This window comes from Schistocerca serialis, chromosome 2 (genome assembly GCF_023864345.2).
Source record: "Schistocerca serialis cubense isolate TAMUIC-IGC-003099 chromosome 2, iqSchSeri2.2, whole genome shotgun sequence".
NCBI classification, from domain to species: Eukaryota; Metazoa; Arthropoda; class Insecta; order Orthoptera; family Acrididae; genus Schistocerca; species Schistocerca serialis.
In genome coordinates this window covers 637,294,030-637,317,373 of record NC_064639.1, presented here as the reverse complement: position 1 = coordinate 637,317,373, position 23,344 = coordinate 637,294,030, and the positions used below count along the sequence as shown (strand labels likewise).

At 44.6% G+C, this 23,344-nt stretch overlaps 1 pseudogene; it reads left to right on the top strand.

Annotated features, from left to right (window-relative positions):
- Positions 1-6,345: 6,345 nt before the first annotated feature.
- Positions 6,346-6,502, top strand: LOC126458734 (U2 spliceosomal RNA; annotated as a pseudogene).
- The last annotated feature ends 16,842 nt before the right edge of the window (positions 6,503-23,344 follow it).

Below are 23,344 nucleotides of genomic sequence, written 5' to 3'. Positions count from 1 at the left end.
ACGAATAATAGTCGATGTTAGTGACATATACCCTGAGGTTTGTGGATGGGAATGGAGAGACAATCGAGGGAATTGTCCGGGATCTGCACAATAGGTGACATAAGACCCTGACAGATTTTTGTCCACAATGGCTCCAGTAGCAGACAAAATGTTTGATAAAAGTCTCATGAAAGGCCATCAGAACCAAGAAACTTGTTTGTAAAACCTGCCTGGATAGCATCATGGACTTTGCCCTTTGGGAATTGGCAAGCAGAGCCATTGTTGCATCCCCAGAAACTAACCCAGTGGATAATTGGGACACAGCCAAAATACTGGCAGGGTGGTGACAGTGTAGTGTACAATGTGACATAATGTGCATGGGGAGCAGACCCTATAATGCATTAGGTATCTATGTGCCACCCATCATCAGTCAGAAGAACATTAATCAAAGTCCTCCAATGGTGGCACCATTCCAAAAACATGTGGTACACAGACGTATACTGCTACACTAATCCATGATCCATGAACACACTGACCACACATTCTTCAAGATGACATCAAGAGATGGCAGTGAGCTGTGCTTTGGCATAAATCATCATCACCTGATAGTCTAGTAAATACAGCATCATAATAAATTCCTGCAGAATGGTGAAGTAGAAATCCTGGGTTTGTTATCACACTGTGACCACCCTTCCATAATGAATCACAGCCTTGATAAGGGCAGGCTTGCCGCGAAGCACCCAACATGGCAGAATATAGTCAATGCTTTTGTGATGAGCTGTCAGCAGTCGGGTGAAGTAAGTTGAACTGTGTTCACCTTTCATAGTTCCCAATCACACCACACTCTTTAGCGGCAGATACACTCCTGGAAATGGAAAAAAGAACACATTGACACCGGTGTGTCAGACCCACCATACTTGCTCCGGACACTGCGAGAGGGCTGTACAAGCAATGATCACACGCACGGCACAGCGGACACACCAGGAACCGCGGTGTTGGCCGTCGAATGGCGCTAGCTGCGCAGCATTTGTGCACCGCCGCCGTCAATGTCAGCCAGTTTGCCGTGGCATACGGAGCTCCATCGCAGTCTTTAACACTGGTAGCATGCCGCGACAGCGTGGACGTGAACCGTATGTGCAGTTGACGGACTTTGAGCGAGGGCGTATAGTGGGCATGCGGGAGGCGGGGTGGACGTTCCGCCGAATTGCTCAACACGTGGGGCGTGAGGTCTCCACAGTACATCGATGTTGTCGCCAGTGGTCGGCGGAAGGTGCACGTGCCCGTCGATCTGGGACCGGACCGCAGCGACGCACGGATGCACGCCAAGACCGTAGGATCCTACGCAGTGCCGTAGGGGACCGCACCGCCACTTCCCAGCAAATTAGGGACACTGTTGCTCCTGGGGTATCGGCGAGGACCATTCGCAACCGTCTCCATGAAGCTGGGCTACGGTCCCGCACACCGTTAGGCCGTCTTCCGCTCACGCCCCAACATCGTGCAGCCCGCCTCCAGTGGTGTCGCGACAGGCGTGAATGGAGGGACGAATGGAGACGTGTCGTCTTCAGCGATGAGAGTCGCTTCTGCCTTGGTGCCAATGATGGTCGTATGCGTGTTTGGCGCCGTGCAGGTGAGCGCCACAATCAGGACTGCATATGACTGAGGCACACAGGGCCAACACCCGGCATCATGGTGTGGGGAGCGATCTCCTACACTGGCCGTACACCACTGGTGATCGTCGAGGGGACACTGAATAGTGCACGGTACATCCAAACCGTCATCGAACCCATCGTTCTACCATTCCTAGACCGGCAAGGGAACTTGCTGTTCCAACAGGACAATGCACGTCCGCATGTATCCCGTGCCACCCAACGTGCTCTAGAAGGTGTAAGTCAACTACCCTGGCCAGCAAGATCTCCGGATCTGTCCCCCATTGAGCATGTTTGGGACTGGATGAAGCGTCGTGTCACGTGGTCTGCACGTCCAGCACGAACGCTGGTCCAACTGAGGCGCCAGGTGGAAATGGCATGGCAAGCCGTTCCACAGGACTACATCCAGCATCTCTACGATCGTCTCCGTGGGAGAATAGAAGCCTGCATTGCTGCGAAAGGTGGATATACACTGTACTAGTGCCGACATTGTGCATGCTCTGTTGCCTGTGTCTATGTGCCTGTGGTTCTGTCAGTTTGATCATGTGATCTATCTGACCCCAGGAATGTGTCAATAAAGTTTCCCCTTCCTGGGACAATGAATTCACGGTGTTCTTATTTCAATTTCCAGGAGTGTATATGCGCCATGGTTAGAGAGAGCAATGGACCAGACTTCAACAGCCTGCACCCTGCCGACAATATCACAGAAGGTATAAACATGATCAAGGCATGTAGGAGAATCGTTACTGAAGAGCCTACACCCCAGATGATCAACATAAATATGCTCCCAAGTGTCCACAAGGCTGAGGTGCTAGAAAATTGCTGCTAGTGCTATACACAGAGAATGACATGACAGTTGGTTTTTAGGCCATTGGTTGGATTTGAAGCCACATCCCACAATTAAGGTATTCTGTTGTCCCAGGAAGAGCGATGTGACTGCCTCAGAGAAGAAAGTAAAACATTCACAGCAGTGGACCAAACCAAATTTAGCATTGATGTGAGTGATCCTGAAGTCACTGAATGTGAGAGCCATACCTCTGGTATCGTGGAGATAGGCAACTGTATCAGTGTGGATACTGTCACATAAGAGGACTGCCACTCCACCACCAGTAGGGGATGCTTGGGAGATGTGTGCTGTGAAGCTAAGGGGAGCACAGAAGATTGAAACATGCACCTCCTGAAGGAGGCCAACGTCAAGGTTCCCAGCACACCGAATATCATGGAGTAATGCCAGTATGTGGACTGCAGGAATGGTATAGACATTGACTGTCGCTATAAAAACCTGCAATCGCCAGGCAATGGAAATATGGAGGAAGCATGAGAAACTCCCCTTTAGGCCCTTTTAGAAGGACCCATCACTAGGATGGGGAGGGAGCTCACCTCAACAAGGGCATTGCATCGCTCTGTATACCACCAGAACATCCATACTCAGCATCGATGTTGTCCGCCCATGAGACAGACATCTCACCAGCCTGGGTCATAGATCACTATCTGAGGTGTGCCCATAGGTAGCGTCTGACACAGAAAGAGAGGTAGCCATATCTTGCACAAGTTGAGGAAGGTTGGTGTCCTTAGGTGGACTGCTGACCAGAGATGGTGGGGATAGACATCACATCATCTGGTGTGAATGCACTGGAGGAGAGCACATCACCAGCAGGCAGTTATGAGAAGAGATATGGCGCTGTCTCTTCCATTCCCTCAGTGACCATTCCTTCCTAACATATTGTTCCATGTCATATGGTGAACAACTGTCGCCTGACGGCCAGACAGCAGAAAGGCAGCGGCTGGTATAGCCCCATGGTCAACAAGCAAGGGGTTGGGACAGATGGCTTGTATCTGCTTATGTCCATCGTCCACTGTTACTGCATATGGCAAAAATGTAAGAGAGACACACAAACCATCCATCCCTCGGCAGATATGAATCAGCGCCAGTGCTGACTGATACAGAGTGGGCCTAGAAGGTATCCCTGCAGTGGAAACATAAGATAGAGGTAGCACAGTGAGTGCCACAGGTTGAGTGGCTGTTCTGATTAGTGTTTGAACCAGTCTACGTTAGAGAGATTCAGAGTGGACGTGACCTTCCTGGCACAACCTGAACAAGTGCATTGTTGGCCATAATACATGATGAAAGCCCTGGAGCCAGCAATAATGAGGTAAGAAGGCAATGGTTTCTGCAGTTCAGTTTTTATCTGACATATCTTAGAGGATGCAATAGGTTTCGAATGTCTTCCAAGTTTCAGCCACATGACTGACAGCATTGCCACAAGGCAGCTTGACCAGCCATGACAGCTCCCTTAGGGCCGGCACAGTATCGGAACTTGAGATCAGTATCATGGTACTGCACAACATTAGTGCACAGTTCTTCATTCACCAGCTTTATGTACATATAAGAGTTGGGGTAATGTTCGTTCTGGATCATTTTGTATGTGTAGGTTGCATTCATTCAGGGGTAAATTATCCCCTCCCCTTAACCTATTGTTATGAAAATTGATTTATAACCCTTGAGAGTTGATTTACGACCCCTTGGAAATAATTAATCCTTCTGAAGAGTTCCCCATCTCTCACCTGATCCACTGCCCCTCTGGGAAATCTTCATTGTCCCCTCCCTCTCCCTGACACCAGCACACTTTAGATACCAAAGAAATTGATTAATTAATTAAATTGATCAATTAATTACCTCCTCCCCCTCTGGGAAATTCACCAGCCCACCCCTCCCCACTCCCCAGCTTCCCTCCCCATCTGGAAATATGTTTTATTTACTTTTGTGAGACATGGGGCTCCCCAATTTAGGTAGAGCTCACATCTGCACATAGCACCCCCTCTATCCCCCCCCCCCCACATCCAATGATGTAATAGCTGTAAGCACCGATGAATAGAATGAACCTGCGGTATATTAGTCCTGATGTTGGGCCCCCTGCACATGTGTCTGTCGTCAGACATCAGGCAGAGTCCCAAGCACATGTCTGCATGTCATGGAGCTCAAAAACTGCCCAATGTACTAATTACACATCACTCTAGTGAATACCACGGAACACAGACAAGAAGCTAATGTCCTGTGATATTCGATACCTGGTAAACTACCTCTGCTCTCTCTCAAGTGGCTTCTTCTTGCTTTAACACCTGCACCTCAAACCCATATCACACATCCAGACATGAGGTTTTCATCACGCCTCAGAATACTGTGTTCCTGTTGGCTAATGCTCAGGACAATTGGGATATCGCCGGCCACTTTGACCGAGCGGTTCTAGGCGCATCAATCTGGAACAGCGCGACCGCTACAATCGCAGGCTCGAATCCTGCCTCGGGCATGGATGGGTGTGATATCATTAGGTTAGTTAGATTTAAGTAGTTCTATGTTCTAGGGGACTGATGACTTCAGATGTTAAGTCCCATAGTGATCAGAGCCATATGAACCATTCTTTTGGAATAGGGGAATCAAAAATGGCGGGGAAGTGTACATTTGCACTATCCCATCAAATTAATTGTTTAATAATTGACGGAAGTCAAATAGATCGCTTAAAACACTCAACACCACCTTACAACGAGTCTTAATTGCAGTGAAACATATTTTCAGCATTTGAGAATCACACACAAAGATTTTGCATATCAAGTAATTAAATTTCCGTCACAAACAGATCACAGAGCTAAAGATTTACGAGGTCTTCTATGCACTGATGTTTGAGAACACAAGCACGCTTCTCCATCACAAGTTTTTCACCTTACACTAAATATATCCGGCGCGAAAAGCCTTCCAACTCCACACACTCTTGATCATAAAGCGTGCACCATCCACTGACTGTTGTGGAGCTGCGGTCGCACCTGTCAGGAGAGGACTAGAGACCCTCACTCGTGTCGGACATTCCGGCAATTGCACACACACCTCCAGGTATCCACATGCCAGCTACACCAGAAGCTCAGAGTCTGGAGATACTTTCATCGTGACCACCAAGCGGTCAATCAATCAATTTGCCTGGGTGAGGGGGGAGGGAGTGGGCGGGTGGAGTAATCGTGTAGCACAAACACTCGACATACTGAATATTCTCACACAACACACGTTTACTTCTGTCACTGCTGAACCAGCATATAGCTACTTCGGTACTCAACCATCCAAAGGATGCTACGACTTGTCAGTGAGACTGCAGGCAAGAGCCGACAGGTCAAAGCATTCTTTGTAGCCACAGGTCACGCAACACTAAGCCACGGCATCCAGTCAACCAAAGCCTCATGCCACGGCACTGTGCAAGACAAGCAGGTCGGCTTGGATGTATAGCTCTAACTGTAATTCCACCCTCTGTATAAACACTTCACCTTTAAAAAATCCACTTTACCCAATCCAAAATGACTTCGTTGTAGTTGATATGCCTCGAATTCAAATGTGTGTGAAATCTTACGGGGCTTATCTGCAAAGGTCATCAGTCCCTAACTTTACACACTACCTAACCTAAATTATCCTAGCGACAAACACACACACCCACGCCCGAGGGAGGACTCGAACCTCCGCCGGGACCAGCCGCACAGCCCATGACTGCAGCGCCCTATACCGCTCGGCTAATACCGCGTGGCTGATATGCCTCGAAATTCTCACACAAAATGTATATTCCTTCCTTTTATATGAGTTATTTTCGAAGACAGAAGAAATCGGAGCATGCACACATTTTCACATCGCTAAAATATCGATACGTGTTGTGAAAATCGTGTACAACATTATGGCACAAGCCACATTTCCTCTAAGTATTTTCTGATCAGGTAAAACAAATCTGTTCTTATCGGCTTAATATCTGTTACGTTCTGCATCACAGGTCTAGCATATTAAACTCATTTTTGGCTCATGATTGAGTACATGTTCTATCTCCGTCTCGGGAAGCCTCCTCGCCTTTGAACTCTCTGAAAGTAGCCAAATGCCTCATCACGTAGGAATTGTAAATATCAGCTTAATACTAAGTATCAGGATGTATGAGACAGGCGAAATACCCTCAGACTTCAAGAAGAATATAGTAATTCCAATCCAAAAGAAAGTAGGTGTTGACACATGTGAAAATTACCAAGCCGGCCGAAGTGGCCGTGCGGTTAAAGGCGCTGCAGTCTGGAACAGCAAGACCGCTACGATCGCAGGTTCGAATCCTGCCTCGGGCATGGCTGTTTGTGATGTCCTTAGGTTAGTTAGGTTTAACTAGTTCTAAGTTCTAGGGGACTAATGACCTCAGCAGTTGAGTCCCATAGTGCTCAGAGCCATTTGAACCAAAATTACCAAACTATGAGTTTAATAAGTCACAGCTGCAAAATACTAACGCGAATTCTTTACAGACGAATGGAAAAACTGACAGAAGCCGACCTCGGGGAAGATCAGATTGGATTCCGTAAAAATGTTGGAACACGTGAGGCTATACTGACCCTACAACTTATCTTAGAAGAAAGATTAAGGAAAGGCAAACCTACGTTTCTAGCATTTGTAGACTTAGAGAAAGCTTTTGACAATGTTGATTGGAATATTGTCATTCAAATTCTGAAGGTGGCAGGGGTAAAATACTGGGAGCGAAAGGCTATTTACAATTTGTACAGAAACCAGATGGCAGTTATAAGAGTCGAGGGGCATGAAAGGGAAGCAGTGGTTGGGAAGGGAGTGAGACAGGGTTGTAGCTCATCCCCGATGTTATTCAATCTGTATGTTGAGCAAGCAATAAAGGAAACAAAAGAAAAGTTCGGAGTAGGTATTAAAATCCACGGAGAAGAAATAAAAACTTTGAGGTTCGCCGATGACATTGTAATTCTGTCTGAGACAGCAAAGGACTTGGAAGAGCAGTTGAACGGAATGGACAGTGTCTTGAAAGGAGGATATAAGATGAACATCAACAAAAGCAAAACGAGGATAATGGACTGTAGTCAAATCAAATCGGGTGATGCTGAGGGAATTAGATTAGGAAATGAGACACTTAAAGTAGTAAAGGAGTTTTGCTATTTAGGGAGTAAAATAACTGATGATGGTCGAAGTAGAGAGGATATAAAATGTAGACTGGCAATAGCAAGGAAATCGTTTCTGAAGAAGAGAAATTTGTTAACGTCGAGTATAGACTTAAGTGTCAGGAAGTCGTTTCTGAAAGTATTTGTATGGAGTACAGCCATGTATGGAAGTGAAACATGGGCGATAACTAGTTTGGACAAGAAGAGAATAGAAGCTTTCGAAATGTGGTGCTACAAAAGAATGCTGAAGATTAGATGGGTAGATCACATAACTAGTGAGGAGGTGTTGAATAGGATTGGGGAGAAGAGAAGTTTGTGGCACAACTTGACTAGAAGAAGGGATCGGTTGGTAGGACATGTTTTGAGGCATCAAGGGATCACAAATTTAGCATTGGAGGGCAGCGTGGAGGGTAAAAATCGTAGAGGGAGACCAAGAGATAAATACACTAAGCAGATTCAGAAGGATGTAGGTTGCAGTAGGTACTGGGAGATGAAGAAGCTTGCACAGGACAGAGTAGCATGGAGAGCTGCATCAAACCAGTCTCAGGACTGAAGACCACAACAACAACAACAAGTTCTAGGGGACTGATGACCACAGCTGTTAAGTCCCATAGTGCTCAGAGCCATTTGAACAAAAGCAAAACAAGGATAATGGAATGTAGTCGAATTAAATCAGGTGATGCTGAGGGAATTTGATTAGGAAATGAGACGATTAAAGTAGTAAAGGAGTTTTGCTATTTGGGGAGAAAAATAACTGGTGATGGTGGAAGTAGAGAGGATATAAAATGTAGACTGACAATGGCAAGGAAAGCGTTTCTGAAGACGAGAAATTTGTGAACATCGAGTATAGATTTAAGTGTCAGGAAGTCGTTTCTGAAAGTATTTGTATGGAGTGTAGCCATGTATGGAAGTGAAACGTGGACGATAAATAGTTAAGACAAGAAGAGAATAGAAGCTTTCGAAATGTCGTGCTACAGAAGAATGCTGAAGATTAGATGTGTAGATCACATAACAAATGAGAAGATATTGAATAGAATTGGGGAGAAGTGGAGCTTATGGACAACTTGACTAGATGAAGGGATCGGTTGGTAGGACAGGTTCTGAGACATCGAGGGATCACCAATTTAGTATTGGAGGGCAGCGTGGAGGGTAAAAATCGTAGAGGGAGACCAAGAGATGAATACACTTCGCAGATTCAGAAGGGTGTAGGCTGGAGTAGGTACTGGGAGATGATGAACCTTGCACAGGATAGAGTAGCATGGAGAGCTGCATCAAACCAGTCTCAGGACTGAAGACCACAACAACAACAACTAAGTATCACTTTATAAATGCGGTAATATAGCTGATTTTATTACGATGGCCACCTCTCCCCGTGTAGGTGGGAGATTAACATCTCGTTGAAAGATCTCGTCACAACGAAGAAACGCCTCACTACTTCTCCAAGTCACGAATCATATCTGTGGTACTCTCGCCCCCTCTTCAACCAGCTTGGAAACACGTCATTGATACTAAATTGATTCACTCATTAATTAAATTGATCATGAAAGTCTATTTGGGTGCTGAGTAATTTTTTCCTGCAGTCAGATTATATTCAACGTGTAACTTGACAGACACTTCTGCAAAATCTCTTGGAGCTTCCCACATGCTGGGTAGTCACTTCCACCAATACCAGAATGGGTGGTAACCGTCATCAAATAACTGAAGACATCCAACGTTAATGACGCTCTATCTATCGATTGCCTCGTCCAGTTGGTTGAAGTACGTCACTTAGATTACCAACATACTGCTCCCAAACTAATATTGCCCCCAGGCCTCGCCGCCGCCGCCGTCGCGGCTTGCATGCGGATAGTAGCCAACGCCACCACCACCAAACACGTATGAGCAGGCAGATCTGGGTGTCTCTCAGAATACTGCCATGTACAAGCATTCGTATTGGCTTCCACCGTTAGTGGCCGGATTCTTCGAGAACTGTAATGGGAATCCCTGGAAGGAAGGAGATGCTCTTTCCGAGGGACACTATTGAGAAAATTCAGAGAGCCGACATTTCAAGCTGACTGCAGAAAGATTCTACTGCCACCAACATAAATTTCACGTAAGGACGACGAAGATACGACAGATTAGTGCTCATACAGAGGCATATCGTCAATCTTCTTTCCTTCGCTCTCTGTGCGAGTTGAATGGGAGACGAAATGACTAGTAGTAATATAGTTACCCTCCAACACACACCGTACAATGGCTTGTGAAGTATGAATATAGTTTTAGATGTAAACATAGTGTAACCATTAAGATGTCACTCATCCATTTGCAGGTTCAAATGGCTCTGAGCACTATGGGACTTAACTTCTAAGGTCATCAGTCCCCTAGAACTTAGAACTACTTAAACCTAACTAACCTAAGACATCACACACATCCATGCCCGAGGCAGGATACGAACCTGCGACCGCAGCGGTCGCGCGGTTCCAGACTATAGCATCTAGAACCGCTCGGCCACCCCTTACGACCCATTTTCAGGCACACAAATCACAAGGAAGAATGTTTCCTCTTATTCATGAGAAAATTAAAAAAAATGGATCTTCTGCTGCTGATTGTCTCTCGGTAAAAATCTTCGTATTATCCCATAATTTTCTCACAGCAGTCACTTCGCGAGACGTATGTGAGAGGTTATAACATGTTTGCCCACAACACTTAGAATAACTCCTCTTTCGTAAGAGTACCACTCACCTGTCATATTCTCGCGAATCTTCCAGTCTTTGACGTAGAGCATTTGAATCCGCCTCATTTCGACTTGTAAGAGACGTTCCCCACCAAGCCACAGACCATGCTAAGTCTCCCGAAAACCCATCAAGTTCCGACAACACTGTTCCATTAGTCACGAGGCTGTCTAGTGTGCTCCATGCGTCAGTAACTAGGTAGCTATCCCAACTAGAAAAATAGAACATTAATGTACAGGAGGAAAGTCGCAGTCATTCAGAGCATACTTGAACTGCACAAAGAAATTAAGAAGCAGAATATCTACAAAACACCGATATCGAATGATTGTCTATAAATATCCCGTTCTGCTTATCCTAATATCTTATATCGCATTCGTGTGATTACTACACTAGAATTACGACAGTGTGAAGGGTACTTGAGTCTTCGTCTATAGCGCAGCGTTTCGTAAGAAATACACTTTTTTTTTAAATGGACCATACCTACATAATATATATCTAACAGTATCACACAGCTTCCCAATGCACTATCCATTTTATCATCTACATTGATGCAACAGTCTCAAACCTACATGCATAATTCAGAGCTATTAAAAGGACAGATAATACCTGGGATTTAATCAAAGCATTACTCGACCATGGTACTGTATTCCGTCTAGAGCAGAATACATCCACATTAATACCAGACGTTTGCGTAGTGGCAGTCGTTATTTATTAAGAAGAAAATCCAGTACATACACTCTTATACAACTATCGTACATCAAGTGTCAATTAACAAACAAGTACAAGACAGACCAAATCAGTGTCAGTATTTTCCCCGGCACACCAGTCATCTTAGTACCTCTTACTTCTTGATCCGAATTGTAGTGCAACAGCCTCTATCTATTAACAGAACCAGTTAAAATTAGATTAATGAAGTACCATTATATCTGCTGTCAAATCCATGAAGTAAATACAGAATTAAAAATAATAAAGACATTGATACTTATAACTGTTCCGGCGTATCGACAAGGGGCGGCATGAAGATGAAGAACGCAAGAGCAGAGAAGGCTGTGAGACGACGTCAACCAGTAGCCCACTGACTAGGCCGGCTCCACGACAGAAGCGGCCCCTATCCGAAGAGAATAAGAGCGCCGCTCCTGCCGGCCTCAGCGGACAATAAACGGACATAAGAAGAAGGACATTGGTAGAAAGGACGCCCAGAAGAGAGCACTACGATAGCCGTTATTAGTGTTCCACAAAACTGTGTGACAAACTTGCATGAACTGTGTATACAGGGTGAGTCACCTAACGTTACCGCTGGATATATTTCGTAAACCACATCAAACACTGACGAACCGATTCCACAGACCGAACGTGAGGAGAGGAGCTGGTGTAATTGTTTAATACAAACCATACAAAAATGCACGGAAGTCTGTTTTTTAACACAAACCTAAGTTTTTTAAAATGGAACCCCGTTAGTTTTGTTAGCACATCTGAACATATAAACAAATACGTAATCAGTGCCGTTTGTTACATTCTAAAATGTTAATTACATCCGGAGATATTGTAACCTAAAGCTGACGCTTGAGTACCACTCCTCCGCTGTTCGATCGTGTGTATCGGAGAGCACCGAATTACGTAGGGATCCAAAGGGAACGGTGACGGACCTTAGGTACAGAAGAGACTGGAACAGCACATTATGTCCACATGCTAACACATTTTTATTGGTCTTTTTCACTGACGCACATGTACATTACCATGAGGGGTGAGGTACACGTACACACGTGGTTTCCGTTTTCAAATACGGAGTGGAATAGAGTGTGTCCCGACATGTCAGGCCAATAGATGTTCAATGTGGTGGCCATCATTTGCTGCTCACAACTGCAATCTCTGGCGTAATGAATGTCGCACAAGCCGCAGTACATCTGGTGTAATGTCGCCGCAGGCTGCCACAATACGTTGTTTCATATCCTCTGGGGTTGTAGGCACATCACGGTACACATTCTCCTTTAACGTACCCCACAGAAAGAAGTCCAGAGGTGTAAGATCAGGAGAACGGGCTGGCCAATTTATGCGTCCTCCACGTCCTATGAAACGCCCGTCGAACATCCTGTCAAGGGTCAGCCTAGTGTTAATTTCGGAATGTGCAGGTGCGCCATCATGCTGATACCACATACGTCGACGCGTTTCCAGTGGGACATTTTCGAGCAACGTTGGCAGATCATTCTGTAGAAACGCGATGCATGTTGCAGTGGTCTCCGATACACACGATCGAACAGTGGAGGAGTGGTACTCAAGCGTCAACTTTAGGTTACAATATCTCCGGATGTAATAAATATTTTACAATGCAACAAACGGCACTGATTACGTATTTGTTTATATGTTCAGATGTGCTAACAAAACTAACGTGGTTACATTTCAAAAAAACGTAGGTTTGTGTTAAAAAACATACTTACGTGCATTTTTGTATGGTTTGTATTAAACAATCACACTAGCCCCTCTCCTCACGTTCGGTCTCTGGAATCGGTTCGTCAGTATTTGATGTGGTTTACGAAATATATCCAGCGGTAACGTTAGGTGACTCACCCTGTATAGTGAAGAACACTGATTGCTTGTCGCCCATCGCTTGCGACAATTCGTTGTAAATCCAGAGTTATGTATTGTCAATCTTTTTTATTGTAATAAAGAAATTAATGTGATTTGCTTCAATTGTGGCATAGCTATCCGAGAAAGCAGCATCCTATAGGCACCCTGTAAGAGACGAGTGACCAAGACCCCACGTTGGCGACGAGTTCTTTACTTTGCAGGGGCGTACCATCGCCTTAACAGTTTCTTGTCGTTTTTGCTAATCAGTGTTTTCATGTGGGCGTAGCAGAAAATTTCTTTGCTTTTGTCCTCATTTTGCTTGCTTGCCTTGTCTGTTTGCTGCATCTGTCATATCCAACATGCCCACCCCAGTTGACCCGCCCCTGCTCGGGGGCCACAGCCGCAAGCGTTAGATGCCACACAGCTAATGCAGATGTTTCAGTTCCAGACGCAGCAAATTTCTACGTTACTCAACACCGTGCAGCAGCTACTGGCCAACGCTGCGCGCCCGACGAAACAAGCACCATCTACTACAGATGCTATACCACTTGTTCGACAGGTTTGCAAACAAGGAGAGGAATGGCTCGAGTGTTTGTCCCATTTTGAAGCCCACATCATAGCCCACAATGTATCAGGTACTGTGAAACTTGGCTATCTGTTATCAGCGGTAGGAAGTGCAGTTTTCCGCCTCATAAACAAACTTCTCCCTAACGCCACTCCGAGTGAACTTAGTTATGGACAGGTGGCAAGGGGCGTTAACTATTATGACCAACAAGTGAGTGTAAAAGCAGTAACTCGGTATCAATTCTTTAATTGCAAAAAACGGTTAGCACAAACAGATTTGCAGGGTATGATAAGAAAATGGAAAATTCAATTGTGCTGTGCTTTAAATTCAGATGTTATGTTGCGTGATGCGATCGTGTACAGTGTACCTGATGTCAAACTCATAGAACAGATTTTGAAACAGTCAGATCCATCATTTCAACAGGTAGTGCACATCTTAGGTCAGTACTATTTCGGTGCCCTGTCGGCTGTTAAATTTGAGCAGCCAGCTATTTACCCAGCTATTTACCGCTTGCTCATGATCGTCCTATTCCGCGGCAGCTTGCGCTAGCCTAGCCGAGTAAAGAATGCCTCTCCACGCCGCTTAAGCAGTTCGCTAACATGCGGCTACACATGTGAACAGCATCAAGTCTTGCCGGCGGTGTTATTCGCGGCACAAACGCCATGACTGCCCCAGCTGACAAGTTCAGTGTTACGCTTGTGGTAGGAAAGGACATGTACAATCCGTATGTTTGCAACGGAACAAACATAAGAATTCGGCCCACCCACAAGGCCTATGTCATTAATAATCTATATTCAAAGTCTGCAACAGGCATTCGCAAAACTGGCACCCGAACAGTTTCTTCGGTGATATGCCAGTCAAACAAACTTTTTGTTCCTTTACTTATCTGTGGGAAATGTGTGAAATTTCAGTTGGACACGAGTGCCTCTGTCACATTGCTAAATCATCGCACATGTGAACTGTTAGGCTCTTCACGCCTGTCTAAAACTAGCACGCAACTGTCGTCTTATAATGGACAACACATTCCCGTTCTAGGAAAATGTACTTTGGCTGTCATGTGTTGCTCGCATACACTAACAGTTACTTTTGCAGTGCTTCAATTGTGAGAACATATTTGGTCTTGATTCTTTTGATTTATTTGGCTTTAACATTCAGGAAAATGTGTTGTCAGTGCATTCAATGCAAAAGACAGTGTAGCTCCCTTGCTAAAAGATTTCCCCGAACTCTTTCCTGAAGGTTTAGGCAAAGCTAACAAAGTTGCATATATTATGCTGGAAGACAATGTTCTGCCAAAATTTTGCCGGGCCATTGCATTACGGGCAAAGTCGCGGCTGAACTTAAAGAATTGCACGACAGCGGAGCTATTGCGCCCACATCAACTAGTCACTTGCAAAGTCCACTGGTTTTGCTCCCCTAACCTTCACGTCGCGTCTGCCTCTGTATTGGCTTTAAGTCTACTGATAACTCCCAAACTGTGATTGGTACTTACCCATTGCCACGCCTAGAAGCCGGCCGCAGTGGCCGTGCGGTTCTAGACGCTCGAGTCCGGAGCCGCGCTGTTGCTACGGTCGCAGGTTCGAATCCTGCCTCGGGGAATGGGTGTGTGTGATGTCCTTAGGTTAGTTAGGTTTAAGTAGTTCTAAGTTCTAGGGGACTGATGACCACAGCAGTTGAGTCCCATAGTGCTCAGAGCCATTTGAACCATTTTGAACCACGCCTAGAGAATCTCATGGACTGATTAGACGCTGGACGCTACTTTTCAAAAATTGATTTGCGCGTCGCGTATCTTCAAGTACCGCTCGATGAATAATCTCAAAAAGTGTGTGTAGTAGATACTCATTTGGGTTTGTTTAAATATTTCCGTTTTCCTTTTGGAAGTCCATACGCACCCGCCATTTTCCAACGTTATTCGGAACAGCTGAATGCACAAGTGCCAAAGTGTCCAAACTATTTGGATGATTTTGTCGTAGCAGGTCGTACACCTGAAAAACACATTGCAAATTTACGTGCTCTGTTTCGAGTGTTATCTGATGCAGGGCTAAAGGAGACTGGACAAGTGTGATTTTTTTCTTTTAAACCTGAGTTGCAGTATCTTGGTCATGTCATAAACACTCAAGATGTACATCCTCTTCAGTCACATTTGTTAGCCATACGTGACCTGACAGTTGCTCGAAATGTCACAGAATTGCAGTCAGTCTTAGGGAAAATGAACTATTGTATTAAGTTCATACCGAAAGCCGCAAAATTCGCAGCTCAATTGCATCGTTTGCGTCGCAAGTAGCTTTCCAAAAACTTAAGGATGCATTACTCAGTGATCGACGCTTAGTTCAGTTTGGTCCTGACAAGCCAGTTGTATTGCAAGTTGACGCTACCTCTTACGGGATCGGTGCAGTGCTTTCGCACAGAATTGGTAATAAAGACAGACATATTGCTTTCGCATCAAAAGTGTTGTCCAAATCTCACTGTAACTATTCACAAATTGAAAAAGACTCTTTGGCTATTGTGTATGGTGAAACCAAATCCTATTGTCTGGCAGAAAATTCTACCTAGTAACGGATCACAAGCCTTTGCAGTCCTTGTTACATCCGACGAAACCGGTTCCTGTAGGAATTGCCCAACAGTTGCAAAGGTGGGGTTTGTTGTCTCAATACCAGTACGAGACTGTGTATCGTCGGGCGGCTCAACATGGTAATGCGGACACACTTTCACGTCTTCCGATTGGCCCTGACACAGACTTCGACGCTTCTGCTGCATCTTGTCACATCGATGCTCACGATTCTGAATTGCTTCGATCTTTTCTCTGAACTATAGGAAAAATTGTACAGGTCACGGAAGCTGATTCAGATTTGAACATTTTGATAACATACTTTCGCACATATTGGCCCCCTTTCTTGAATAATATAAAGAACTTAGTAGTGTGCCAATACTTTGCACGTCGGCATAGCCTCGCTGTACAGAAAGGTGTGATTCTTGTTAAGAATGACAGTGGACAGTCACGTGTGTTGATCCCTAAAGCTTTGCAAAAAGAAGTGTTGCAGTCACTTCACCAAGGACACTGGGAGATTGTTAATACGAAACAGTTAGCGCGTCGACACTGTACTTGGCAGGGTACGGACACCGAAATAGAACAGACCACGTCACAACGTCACGCATGTGCTGAAAATCAGTCCGCTCCACCACAAATATTCAGTGCTTGGCCTAAGTCGCAATCAGCACGGCAACGTGTGCACATAGACTTTGCCGGACCTTTTTGTAACACTCGTTTGTTGATTGTGGTAGACTCGTATAGCAAGTTTCCTTTTGCGACACGACGCGGAATAGCCAGACATGTGGGGCGTTTGGATGTGACTGTCGCACGATTTTGGACTATACGGGAACGTCAGGGCATGCATAATCGTCGTAAAGGCTCTGGTCGACCACGTGTGACTACCACCAGGGAGGATCGCCGTATTGTGTATCAGACTCGTCATAATCCCATCACATCTGCACCTGACATCGTAGATAAAGTAATGGACCCCTTGCAACATTCTGCGTCATCCTGCACAATTGATCAGAGATCAACAGCAGCCGGAGTGGGGATATACCGTCTCGTGCGTAGGCTAGCACCGCAACACATTCGGCTGTGTTCATAATGATGCAATGACCGGGAAGCATGGACAACTGTTGAATGTCGTCGCACTGTGGTCAGCGATGAACCACAGATGACCATCGTCGGCGAGTATGGTGGAGACCTGGTGAAGTCCGATTTTTCCAAAGTTTGGAGAGGAATAGTGATATTACTCATGGAGTCACAGTGAGGGGGGCCGTTGGATATGACATAAACTCGCGGCATTCAGTGATTGAGGGAACTCTCACAGCACAATGGTACGTCACGGAGATAGTGCGTCCTTCTGTGTAACCTCTCACGCCGTTGTACGGTGGCGCAGTTTTTCAAAAGAACAATGTTGGTCCATACACATGACATGTGTCTTAATGAATTGCCTGAATGATGTTGGAGTATTCCCGAGGCCAAAAAATTTCCCAGATCAGTTAACGATGCAGCATGTGTGAGACCAGCTCGAACCTCCATCCCAGTGCCAGTACTCTGAATATCAAGGACCAGTGACAACAGTTGTGGTTCAGTTTACCTCAGGAGAGGACACAAAGCCTTTATGACACCCTTCCAAAGCGAATGAAGTGCAAGAATCCTGACCGGCGGGAGGGGGGCGGGGTTTCAACTGGGTTCGAATTGCCGAGTTCCTTGTAAATTTCACTCATTGTTATAACCATTACAATAAAGTCACATAGTCGCTCAATCGATCAAGTTACATTTCGTTTCCTCCTCCTCTTCTGGATGCTTCATTTTTTTTTTTTTTTGTGAGTATGTGTGTATCCATTTCAGTTTGATTATCGCTTTACGACCCTCTACAATTTTTACCCCCTCCCCCCCCCCCCCCAAAGTTCACTTCTTTTCCAAACTAAAGGCTTGTTGATGCTTCAGTATTCGTCCAATCAACCGAGCAATTCTTTAATTAAGTTGCGTCATAAATTTTGTTTTCGTCCAGTTGGATTCAGAACCTTATTAAGTTACTCGATCTGTTAATTTAATGTGTAGTATTTGTCTGTAACATGCCATTTCAAATACTTCTTACAGTCCTGACCAATACCTGAACGACAGAACTCGTAACATTTAAATCTAATCTAATTTTTCCTACATCGTCTGATGTGATTCGACTACATTCCATAACCCTTGTTCAAGCTTTGTTGATGTCCACTTATAACCTCATTTCAGGACTATCCATCCGGTTCATCCACTCTCGCAAGTCCTTTGTTATTTACCCATTAGTCTGAGAAAGGTTTTTTTTGTTATCGTGTTGGTACATTTTGTGTAGCATGTTGTTGACACAGTCATGAAACTGTGCTACATATTACACACTTCACTGTACATTTATATAACAGTCCATGAATAGCTACTTGCAAACCATATCCGACCGGTAGGTGGATGACGAAGCGAAGCGGCAGTCGTATCGTAAAGCTATGAACAAGGACAGGGAGCGGGTAGCCGGCGTGGGCCGCGGTTCCCGCTGGGAGTTAATCCGGGCGCGGCGCCACCGCATGCGCGGTGGCCGGCAGACGCCAGCGCCTAATGGATCGAACTGACAGCGGCCGGCACCGCGAGCCTTCCATCACGGCTGGCGGGCTTTCGACTGCGCCCTGCCGCTGCCGTAACTAACAGCCCGAGCCTATGACAGGGCTGGAAGCTTCGTCGACAACAGGTTTTGCTACGGAGACTCTGCGCTAAATACGAAACCCCTCAGTTGCAGAAAGGTGGAAAATATTACAGGCGATGTTATTAAATCCTATTCGCGTCTCTAAGATGCTTCTCGAGGTCATATTTTCTCTGCCTGTCATTAACGAACTAGCCTCCTTGAAAGTAATAGGTTGCTTTAATACTCATTCCGAAACAGTTTAGGTTTACGATAACCTACTGGGAGCGGACAATTCGGATAATTGAAGAAAATATCCTGCAGTATCGTAGTCTCCCTTTTTGTCACGTTATTATAGTGCAATAATCATACCATGAAGAGAGCGTTATATCTAACCCACAAAAAAATCTCGTTTCCAATTTCTCTTTACTAGAATTAATTCGTGCATCGAGAAACACACCAACCTCTCAGAATTTGTGCTCACCTTTTCTACACAACTTATGTGAAGCTTAGTAATAAAAAAGCCAACGGCCTTGCTGCAGTGGCCGGCCGGTGTGGCCGAGCGGTCCTAGGCGCTTCAGTATGGGACCGCGCGACCGCTACGGTGGCAGGTTCGAATCCTGCCTCGGGCATGAATGTTTGTGATGTCCTTAGGTTCGTTAGGTTGATGTAATTCTAAGTTCTAGGGGACTGATGACCTCAGATGTTAAGTCCCATAGTGGTCAGAGCTATTTGAACCATTTTTGACGCAGTGATAGCATCGGTTCCCGCCAGATCACCGAAGTTAAGCGATGACAGGCTGGGCTAGCAGTTGGATGGGTGACCATCCGGTCTGCCGAGCGCTGTTGGCAAGCGGGGTGCGCTCAGCCCTTTTGAGGCAAACTGAGGAGCTACTTGATCGAGAAGTCGCGGCTCCGGTGTCGTAAACTGACATACGGCCGGGAGAGTGGTTTGTTGACTACATGCCCCTCCATATCCACATGCAGTGACGCCTGTGGGCTGAGGATGATACGGCGACCCGTCGGTACATTTGGGCCTTCAAGGCCTGTTCGTGAGGAGTTTAGTTTAATTTTTTTATCACTAAAACTGTTTTTGACTTTTTTAAATTGTCTTTCTGCGGAAGTGCAGAAACGTCATCAAATCATCTTGGAACAGTACCTCGGTGGACACTGCTCTTGGTTGTACAAAATTAGCATAATTATCTATATTTTCCATCTTTAGATCTGCGTTTTACAACAACTACTGCCACAGTACCTACATTTTATATTTAGTTTATCCATGGTAGATTGCTGAACGTGATTGTTAAATTGAATGGTAACATGTAGACTCATCCATATTTCACCATTCAAAAACACCAAAATTGACGTATTCCGAAGGAACAACCCGTCGTCATCAGAATTATTCTACAAAAAGCTTATAAAAGCGAGTCGGATAAAAATATAAGCAGAAATATTAATATTTCGTGGTCAATTACCTTGCAACAGAGTCTTCCTAAAATGTGATTCAATATCAACTGTCCAATCGGCAAAATAAACTAAAACAGTCGGCATTTGCAGTCTCTCAACATAGGCAGTGTGCCAGTACCTCTCATCTTATCTGTCCGCTGTCCACGACGTTCCCCTGACGAAGGCCTCACGTATATTATGAGCAACTGCGACGCATTGAAACTGTCTCTAGAGTCAGAAGTTGACCCCGAATCAGGATCACTGTCAATACCGACACCTCATCGTGGACCAATTAAAATCTTTCCATACCCTCCAAAATCAAATGAGTAAAATTTTTGTCAACTCTTAAACATTCCTCAAAACCTCTGTTGTACCATTTCTCCCAAGCGCAAGGATCTATCAGTTTAATGAGAGAGACTGTGCGGGTTTGGAAGGTATGGAGGGTGGCGAGCTTAGTACTGAGTATGTCCGACAAATGTGTTCAATACTGGTAGTACTCTGACCACGAACGTCAGGCGTCCATGTTCAAGATCGAGTTCGCAGCTGTTCATTATAATGCACATTCTGATGAAGCACAAAAATAAATATGCTCGCTAAGTATTCTTATGGATGAATACAGCAGTAGTAATATTAATGTCAGCGAGAAAAAACATACCTCAGTACATGATAAATTAATAAATTTCCTGTAAACTGAAAACTTAAATCAGCTAATCAACTATTATTGGGGTGTAATGCAGACCGCCTCCCGCAGGTTGCAGCCGGGGTAACAGAAAACAGTCTGCAGAAGATGTTCAAGATTCATTTCAATATCACTTTATCTAGATTAAAACGGTCCTCCTTTCGGACCTCCGGGATGGGACGATACTGAAATGCAGACGAGACAGCAAATCATTAAACATATTACAGTGGAATACTGAAGGAACGTCTTCAGCTAAAACGTCTGAACTTGGAAATCAGTAGATGAAGAAAAAGTAGATGTATTTGTAATAATCGAAGCTAACATTAATGACCATAATAAAAGGTGCTGTGAGTTTACAAAATACCAAAAGTATTTGCTACAAAAAACACGACTGAAAGTCAGTGTAATTTTTGGGTGGTGTTTTGAATTGATTAATAAATGATTTTTCCGGAGTCAAACAAATGAATGAATAGGATAAATTAGAAGTGATGAAACTATAATTACAGATTAAAATTATTTATTGTATACACAATCCTCCTGACAAAAAACACGATTTAGTTGTTATCAATATATGTTCCAAAACACTGATAACTGCAAATTTTAATGCTCACATTCCTCTAGTCGATATGAAAATATTAATGAAGGAGGTAAATCTTTGAAGAATTCATATCTTCCAGTGTCACAGAACTTCTACACTGAAGCCCCTAAGACACTGGTATACGCATGCATTTTCAAATACAGATATTATATGTAATCAGACAGAATACGGCTCTGCGGTCCATTGTGCATTTCGACGGACTTGGCCAATTCCAGCAGGACAATGTGACACACCACACGTCCAGAATTGCTACAGAGTGCCTTCAGGAATACTCTTCTGAGTTTGAACATTTCCGCTGGCTACCAGACTCCCAAGATATGAACATTATTGAGCATATCTGGGATGCCTTGCAATGTGCTGCTCAGAAGAGATATTCACCCCCTCGTACTGTTACGTAGTTATGAACAGCCCTGTAGGATTCATGGTGCAGTTCCCTCCAGCACTACTTCAGACATTACTTGAGGCCATGTCACGTCGTATTGCGGCACTTCAGCGTGCTCAAGGGGGCCCTACACGATATTATCCAGGTGTACCAGTTTCTTTGGCTGTTCACTGTATGTAGGTAGCTCCACTGACATATCCTCTGCACGCATTGTTAGAGTAATACGAAAAGTCAGGGTTTAGCTTTGGCATCTGATGATATTGCTTCTAATATAACTAGAAAAATAATAATAGTTAATCCTGACGGAGGACACCGTATGATAATTTCTAACATTCAGATACAAAATGAAGCAAAAGCTAGAATAAGTATACTACCACAAAGTAACTGGAACTTCAAGAAGGCAAACTGGAAACAGTTTCTAGAAGAATTGGAAGAAGAACTAAATGCATGGAATTTTGATTCCATTAAAGATGGATCGAGGAAAAAAACAATAAAAACAGTATAATGTCGTCACTGAAACAGCCAAAAGAGGTATTCCAACGGGAAAACAATGTAAATGTAAACTCTTCTGGAATTATTGTGTGCTATATTTATTCATTTCAAATGTTCTGCTGTCATGTCCCTCGATGCATTTTACACGTTTTGGAAGCATCACACAATGTCTTGCTGCATGAAAGAAGATCACATGAAACATGGTGACACGAAAGACGATGACTGCTGGACCTGGCTTCAGTATTAGTGGGAGCACTCCGCTTCATTCCATATGCTGCCTCAATACCTCTTGCATTTCTGTCCTTCTCATGTTCGAAGTTTATTGTTGCAGTCGCAGCTCGAGCGTTCGGCCGACTCCAACGCAGCCGAGGCAACCGCCATCTCACTCCTACCACCGTCATTGTTATTCTAGTCACACCCTCTGTGTATTCAGTTCCTTGATTGCGGATGACCTCGAAAATAGCCATCTTCTCTTTTAAAGTTACATCTGTCTCTGGAAATCTGAATCGTTTCTCGTAATTTTCTTCATAAATATTAATTTGCTTGGCCAGTAAACGTGGACTGAATTCAATGTCTTGGTCGCAGTTCTCCTGATGTTCAGCTACCGCAGATTTTACATTTTGTTTTAAGCGCGTGTCTCGTTTGTGTTCGCTAATATGTTCCTTAGCAGTCCTTCCCGTTTCGCGTACGTACATTCTATCGTCATTTTACAGACTCACGAAATGTGGCGGTAATCAGGTGCGCCCGTTTTGCAGCGGAAAAAGTCATATATTTTGTTTTGTATACCGTTTTCCGTAGAAATCTGACGGCTATAGTTCACCAAGGAGAACGTTCGACTAAAAACCGGTTTTACGAAACAGATTCGCAATTTCCGAATATGTATTGACGTCAGCTGTTTTTAGCTCGTGAATATTTGTGCCGGACCGGGACTCAACGTGAGCGGTTGTCTTAACCACTTTACAACGTGGTATATGGGGGTCTGGACTGGTCCTGGAGGTGTGCACGAATAGCCGACATTTTCACGTATCACAAACAGCTGACGTCAATACATATTCGCTAACTGCTAATAAATTTCGTAATTATTTCAACAGCTGTATTCGTCAAGAACAGTGACTGTTCCTTCAGACTTGCATACATG